This window comes from Solanum lycopersicum, chromosome 11 (assembly GCF_036512215.1).
Source record: "Solanum lycopersicum chromosome 11, SLM_r2.1".
NCBI classification, from domain to species: domain Eukaryota; kingdom Viridiplantae; phylum Streptophyta; class Magnoliopsida; order Solanales; family Solanaceae; genus Solanum; species Solanum lycopersicum.
This window is the reverse complement of record NC_090810.1, coordinates 49,454,147-49,461,941: the sequence shown is the minus strand read 5'-3', so window position 1 is coordinate 49,461,941 and position 7,795 is coordinate 49,454,147. Positions and strand designations below refer to the sequence as shown.

Here is a 7,795-nt window from a genome sequence, read left to right as displayed (position 1 = left end):
TCTAAGTCAATTTTATAACAAAAGATTTATCAAGGAGTAAGTTGGAAAGTTGAGACAATTCTATAACAAAAGATTTATCAAGTGTAAGTATGAAATATATATATATATATATATATATATATATATATATATTACTACTATGTAGAAGCATGATGAAGTAGGATGACCAATGGCAGTTTCATAATTATGTTATCATGCAAGGGTAAAATAGTAATTACGTATTATTGATATTCTAGCAAACCACATTACTTTTTCTTTCCATTCCTCATAGTTCTAGATCTTTTTCCTTAACTTCTAGATTGTTATTATTAATAGCAATTGTCAACACCTCATAGCCAAAATGATGGATCATCTCCTCAAATATCTTCTTCTCCTAACGGTTCAAAGCTTATGAGTTACGAGTTAAATCAGCTATATTGTTGAATATTCCAATTTGAAACATACGACATGTAAGAGAAAGAGAATCGATAAAGCATAAGCATCAAATATTTATGGAATCAAATGAGGCATCTTTTCGTTAGTTCGAGAAAAATTGTGCATCCTTTTCTAAGGTTTACCGTCTCTATATTTTATCACTTTCAATTTTTTGTTATGGCATATTTCACTTTTTCAAAGTCTCATATTTTCTTTTGACGGTGTGTTGTCATGACTCTATGCTCTAAGGCTGTGTTGTTATTATTATTTGTTTGTTCACTTGTTTAGGAGTTTTAGATTTTTATTTTAAGCTTTGAATGAAAACTTAGGGTTTAAGAGTGAAATTATATTCTCTCAATCCACAGATTGATCAATCAATCAAAAAGTCACCAAATGCAATAAGATTTTTGCCCACGAGTTAAATTCCTTTTTTGTGTTCTTGAGATATGTATAAATTATACACAATTTTTTTTCATTAATTTTTTAAAGATATATTTTTTATTCTTTTTTCTCAAATTCTGTTTTAATATTTTACTTCATTTTTTAAGTTGATTGGGATAGATTATAGATTTTTTGAGTTAGGAATTTATGTGCTCAATGCTTATTGCTCCTTCTGAAGGGATGCAACTTTATCATTCAATTAGTAGGTGTATGTTTGTTGCTATATTTGTGACTTAACAACAATTGAGAAGTTAAAGAAATTTGAAGATTTAAATAAATGTGGTTGCGTCAAAGCCTATGCCAGGTTTATAAAATTGCAAAAATACGGATACACAAAACAACATGAACAAGACTAATATTATGAAGTTACGCTCTAGCAGTGCAATTTAAAGCGTGAAAATCTTTCATATCTTGTATGTGGAGCAATAATGAAAATAAAGGAAATTATTGTATTTCTTGCCTATATTTTTTCTTTAAAGTTGTATATGTATTGTATATCTTAACTCACTTTTATGTTCTATTTTGAGTATATTGAATCACAGGGATGTTGTTTAAGTAAATTGAATAAAGAATCAAGTTTCTTTCATGTTGTAATATGTACAAACTTTATGCTTATAAGAGAAAATAAATGAACTTGATTGTTCGTTTGCTCAGTCAATTCTATATGTTGCATCTAGCAATTTTTGTTAAAAATTTATGTAAACATGTTTTTTCAGAAGCATATCCGAAAATAGTGATGAGAGTCTATTGAAAAACAACTCTCTACCTTCACAAGTAGGGGTAAGGTTGCTCACACACCACTCTTTTGATTTAACAAGAACTTTCCTTTTTGTTCATCAGCATACAAGCACTTTGCCCTTGGACCTCCAGAAATTAGAATGTGCTTAAAATATTGTACTCTTGATATTTTGCATAAACAAAGGTCATTTGTATTTCATGTAGAGGAATTTCAATCCATATGCTATGAAAAGGATTACTTGAAAAATATTTTTTGTGGCAGCAGATGAAGTTGTTTGAGCGTCCACATAGAGACCAACATATTGTGTGTGAAATTTGTGGGACCAAGCGGCATCTTCACACAGATAAAGGGGGCTACTTTGGATACAATGAAATGTGAGTTTCAAGATTATCAACACATTTTTCAACCATAATGGACTACAATTTCTTATATTTAGTTGAAGTTTCTTTTTGTTAAAAGTAACATTTTATTTCATGAATGTAGAAAGTGATATAATAAATTCATTACAAGTTCAAGGAGAAATTCATAGATGGCTAGCCATAGTTTTAAACCTTAAGGATATCATTATATCAAGTTGTTGCTAAGAATAGATGACTATATATTAATTAAAAAGAAGTAAGTTGACAGTCTTTTCGATCTCAGTTTGTCAGTAATTAAAAATTATAGATAAAGATAGTTTATTCACAAAATTGTTGTTATCTTTTGTATACACTACACCATTTTAGGTCTACGACAACACTAAATCTGGACAACGCTTATAAAGTGTTGCCTAAAATACTTTTGGGGACGTTTTTAAAGTGTAGCCAAAGATTTTGACTTTTAGTTACACTAATATTAGCAACACTTCTAAAGTGTACTCTTTAATGGGATAACCTACACTTTATAAGTGTTGTTATAGTTGGCAACAACTATTTACATAAATGGCCACACTTTTAAAGTGTGCTATTCTTATAATTGTTAATACAACACATGAAAAATGTTGCCTTAGTGTTTTCCCAAAATTTTATATTCCCTCTAACATTTTAACATTAAAATTTGATCTCCCTCCATTTTTATTTGGCCAAAAAAATAAAACATTAAAGAAATATTAAAAATAATAAAACATTAAAACAACAAAATGGGAAACATTACTGAAACTTCAGCTGAAACTTTCACTTTCAGCTGAAGAACACATTTTCATCCAGAATTGAAGAACCCATTTGCAAGAACTGAAAAACAGGATCGAAGAACGGAAGAAATCGATTTTCGTCACAAACTCTGTCAAAGTTCAGTTGAAGAACACCATTTTCAGCCGAAGAATCAAAGAGCAACGCGATTCCTCTAAAGCAAACTGAAGAAGAGGATCCTCCTCTCCGAGCTTCGTTGTTCAAGATTGGAGAGCTGAAGAAGACGATTTTCTTCAAAGATTCTTGGGTAAACTGTTGTTCCATCAGATTTTCTTTTGAAAGTTGAAAGAAAATGCTTCACAAATCAACTTGCTTCATATCTTAAAGCTTTAGGGTTGTTGGAATAGAGTTTATCAGGTAAGATATTTTATCTTCAAAAGTCTAAATTATAGCTCTAAGATTTTGATATTCTTTTGTGTCAGTCCAAAATTAAAGTTAGGGTTTTTATGACTTGTGTTATTGATACGAATTTTGTTCATTTAGGGAGTTTAGTTTGTAGTTGTATGACGTATAAATGGGCAGATTATCTTTGACAGACTAATTTTTTCTCTTGAATGTTGAATGTAGAAGCTGAAGCTAAGTCAAAAGTATCTGAAGAACTGAGTTGTAGCTAAGTTATCTTTCTTCGAAGAACTGAAGTGTTGAAGTTGGCGATACCTATAATATTTTGTCCCTAATATAGATTTCGTCAAGTGTAAGTAGCTACTCTACATGAATTTGAAAAAGTTTTAATGTATGTTTTAATGTCACTGTTTTTTTAGTCTTTTTTAGTCTTCCTGAGTTCATGATTGTGCTCGTCTTAAGCTTGGTTTGTTCCTTTGTTAACAACATTGATTCTGTCTTGTAGCTATTTGCTGGTAAAATATTTTTTTTCGACTACATGTCTTGAAGTGTCTAGAAGTCATTTTGTTGTTTGTCTAGTGCATTTTTCAAGTATAGATCACAAACATTGGTTCAATATTGCTTAGTTGTTTTGGGATCAGCTCGTACTATGAATTTGTTAAACTTTTTTTGTAGTTTGAGTTGCACTATATAGAAAATAAATCATATGCCTTAGAAATTTGAGATATAACATATATTTTTCAAGTCTAGAACGGGTGGAGAGGGAGCAGTAACTTGTGACAGTCTTTTTTGCTAACTGTTACTAGCAACAACAGAATAAAAGTAGAAGATTTGTTTTTGTGGTATGGACAACTTGTTGAGTTTTGGATATTGTTGAAAGTGAGGCTTGCTTCATCTAAGTTTTAGAAGAATTAGGAGAAGTTAGTGCAAACAAAATGGAGAGAAAGTCTTGTATGATGCTAAAGTCTGACCTATTTGATGAGTTAGATGCAACAGATGAGAAAATAGCTTGTAACTTTCCAATTTCATTACATGTCAAGTTCTTCCATATAAAATAGTAGTAAATAGAATTGTAAAGACAGTCTATGGTCAAGTGCTTTTTTCCTCACTGACTTTATGTTTCTCCTTCCTATCGACTTCAATGGTTCTGTCATGCTCCACAAAGTGGTGTTTCTTTTGAGCTTCAGGGGGAAGAGACCTATGGTGGTATCCACCAACATGTTTTCTCTGTGACTTCAGTTGTTTGATGCCTTTCCTTTTAGTCTATGTCAAACTGTGGATATTCCAGTTAGTAGTGAACAGGAATAAGCCTACTGAAGAGCTTAATATACATTTATTCTTTTGTAATTTTTGAAGAATAAACATGTTGTAATTTGTACGCTTTCAAGTTTGAAACTTGTGACCATATCTATAAGACTATAGTCTATTCATCTTCGTGATGAAACTAAATAAAAAAATAGTTTTAACATATAAGAATTAACATCAAAAAATAATGTTGTTCTCTTCTTTACATTCCTAATCATAGAGAGCCTTCTCACTTTTTAACTATGTTTATCGGACTCTCCAAATATGTTATTACACCATTGCATATTCTGATAAGTGAACTAGAAATCGGACTCTCCAAATTTGAGTTTCACTAGCTAAGTCTACTTTGTCCAAAAAAGTGAACTAAAAATCATCTTTTAAGACTGCATATTCTGATATCTCCTGTTGTTCTGTCCTCTTTAATATGAATTTTGTCATACATACATAAAGCTTATACTTCTGTTCCTTCGCATGTTTTAAACTCTTTTGATATAATCTATAGCGTGCAGCCAAAGACAACAACGAAGAACCATCAAAGCCTGAAATATTTATTGCAACTCGTACCAAGACGGGAAAGGAAATCCAGGCTGATACCCAAGTTGCAATAGTAAGTTTTTCAAAGAGGATTATTAGTGAACTTTATTCAGACTTAACATTTATATCGTGGGGAGTTTGACTACATTAAATTTTAATCATGTATGCCTTCTTCTTCTTCTTGTTGTGCAAGTTCGAGGAGATATCAATTATTTGTCGACATTGTTTAATTATTTTTTACGAAAAGTTTTCATAATGTTTGAATGCTTGATACTACTTACAATTCACTATGGATGCCAATTTTATTCAATAGGCTGAACTTCAAAGTCGCCAAAATTCTGGGGAAATAGCTGATGATGCATTTAGGGCAGTGTTTGGAAAGGAGCAGCCTGGTCGAGTTAGGTGCTATGGTAGATCAGTGACAACAAGTTCTTTGAAGAAAGATGAGGAAATTAACAATCTAAAACAAAAGCATGCCGATGAAATCACTTCTCTAAAGGAAGAACTGAGAGAAGAAATGCGACATTTATTCACTCAATTGCTGCAAAACAACCCTGGATTGAATTTTCAAGATATACCCGGGTGTGTTGGATCTAACCTTTCTTCACCTATTGATGCAAGTAGTGCACAAGCTGTAAAAGGCACAAATCTTCCATATTCTTCTGGGTCAGCTCAAGATTCGGTTCATCAAAAGGTATTTTATATTTCAAATTCTCTATTAATAGTGTCAATATTGTTTTTCTTCTAGTTTAGTTGGTGTTATTGGTAATGAAATTCAAAACTTATTTTTACTTGTCCAAGTTTAGTCCACCTATTTATAACTGTTAAGAATGTTTTTGTTTTTGGTTTAAGCATTCGAATTGTTAGTTGAATAATTGTTCTGTTAGTATTGTGCAATTGAGGAGTCTGTGGCTAACACATTATGTTTTATGGCATATTCCAATGGTGTTCAATTAAAAAAATGATGACACTATTTTCTACCTTTAGCTTCTGAATCCAGCTCATTGTAAAGGCTATTGTAGCTGGTCTTTTAATGGTCTGTCTGCACCTTTATGAAGCTATTGCTATTTTATTCATATTGGTGTCTGTTAGCTAGGTGGTTGTGGCTGTTAGTATTAATGTGGTGCAGCCTGTGATCTTGTGGGTAGATTTATTATGTTTGATAGATCCTTAATGGTTACTTGTTAAACTACAGACAAGGCAGAGAAAATTGGAGAGGAAAATCTGCAGGGGTTTTTCTTGCTACTGGTCCTCTATTTTTTGTTCATTGTCTGTTAAATCTTTAACTTGTTCAAGATTTTGTTTGTGTCTTTTTATAGCATTCCTTCTCTTCTTACTAAACATTTCTCTTGTCTGTATTTTTTGTTCACTGTCTGATGATGAACCTTGCCCTAGAGATACAGTCTGATGATGTTTGTGTCTTTTTTGTATGCACTAGAGATGCAGTCTGATGATGAACCTTGGCCTATGCTGCAGTTCTTTGAAAATATCATGTTCATGTTGTTATGTATTGATTTTTGTGGACACTTCTAGAGTATGTTATGAACCTTGTTTCTAGTGGTCATCACTGGTTTGTTTGAACTACTTGTGTGTAATTTTTACATTGAAGTTTACAACAGAAGACTGCACAAATTAAACTTTTGAAGTTTAATTTTTGAGAGCCAACAACAGAAGACTGTGCAAATGTTGTAGTCCTTATAATGTGTAATTTTTACATTGAAATTGTATTTAGATTTGGATTGGTTGTCTTGCAGTGAATTCTCTCTGATTATGCACTTCCACAATTAATTCACAAACTTATAATTTTATTTTAAATGTGCAGGAAAATGTAGGTAACTGAATTTGAATTTGGCCAGAAGTAAACTCGATCCATTGTGGCAAAAGATGAAGAAATTTTTGTATTGTTGTCATATACGTTTGAATGACACTTTTGGGTTTTTGGAACTTGTTGATATTAGAGATCTTTAAGCAATCACTTTCTATGTTTTGGTTGTACATGAAATATTTCTCGAAGTTTATTTGAAATATCTCTTCAATTTAATGCTTAATTAGTTCATTTTGTGTTTTAGGTCACTTGTATGTATGTAAATATATTATATATATTTATGCTACATGTAGGCTTATAAATGTTTAAGTTACACTTTGTAAGTGTTGCTCTAGGTAGATAAAATGTTACACTTTGAAACTGTTGCTCTAGGTAGATATAAAGTTACACTTTGTAAGTGTTTCTGTAGGTGAGATATAAAATCAACACTTTATAAGTGTTGCTATAGATGAGATATAAAGTTACAATTAATAAGTGTTGCTATAGATGACATATAAAGTAACGCCTTATAAGTGTTGCAATAGATGAGACATAAAGTTACACTTTATAAATGTTGCAATAGATGACCAATAAAAGGCAACACTTTTTAAGTGTGACCAATAAATCTAAAAAGGCAACGCTTTTAAGTGTAGTCTAACAAAAAATAGGTGTTGCTAATGCGCGTCTTCAAAGCGTGCCCTTATACCTATTTGGCTACGCTTTATAAGTGTTGCCAAAGGTGGCAACATTTAAAAAGTGTTGCCTAATGTCAAAGGTTACGCTTCTTTTGGGCAGCCCCTAAAAAGTGTTGCTGAATGTCCAAAAGTGTAGTCTTTTATCAAAGGCCACACTTTATGCTAGTTTAGGCTACACTTACGTGGTGTTGCTGTAGGCCGAAAATGGTGTAGTGTATAGTTCTTGCATTCAGAATTTGTATTTTTGATGGAATGATCAGGCTTTAGATAAATTAGAGCAATCATTGGTGAGATTTATGAAATTCTTGCACTTTTAAGAACCAAATTTTTGTTAATCATTTTATTTGTCTTTACT

The 7,795-nt window shown here is 31.6% G+C and overlaps 1 long non-coding RNA gene across 3 annotated transcripts; it reads left to right on the top strand.

Annotated features, from left to right (window-relative positions):
* Nucleotides 1-276: 276 nt before the first annotated feature.
* On the top strand, nucleotides 277-6,853 carry LOC104644635 (uncharacterized). Of its 3 annotated transcripts, none has more exons than XR_738505.4 (7): nucleotides 277-551; nucleotides 1,859-1,968; nucleotides 2,756-3,117; nucleotides 3,328-3,454; nucleotides 4,910-5,014; nucleotides 5,255-5,635; nucleotides 6,764-6,853. It is a non-coding gene; the product is annotated as an uncharacterized lncRNA (long non-coding RNA). The 3 variants fall into 3 exon arrangements; XR_738506.4 differs by having other exon boundaries at nucleotides 1,856-1,968; XR_738504.4 differs by lacking the exons at nucleotides 277-551; nucleotides 1,859-1,968 and having other exon boundaries at nucleotides 1,995-3,117.
* Nucleotides 6,854-7,795: the final 942 nt, after the last annotated feature.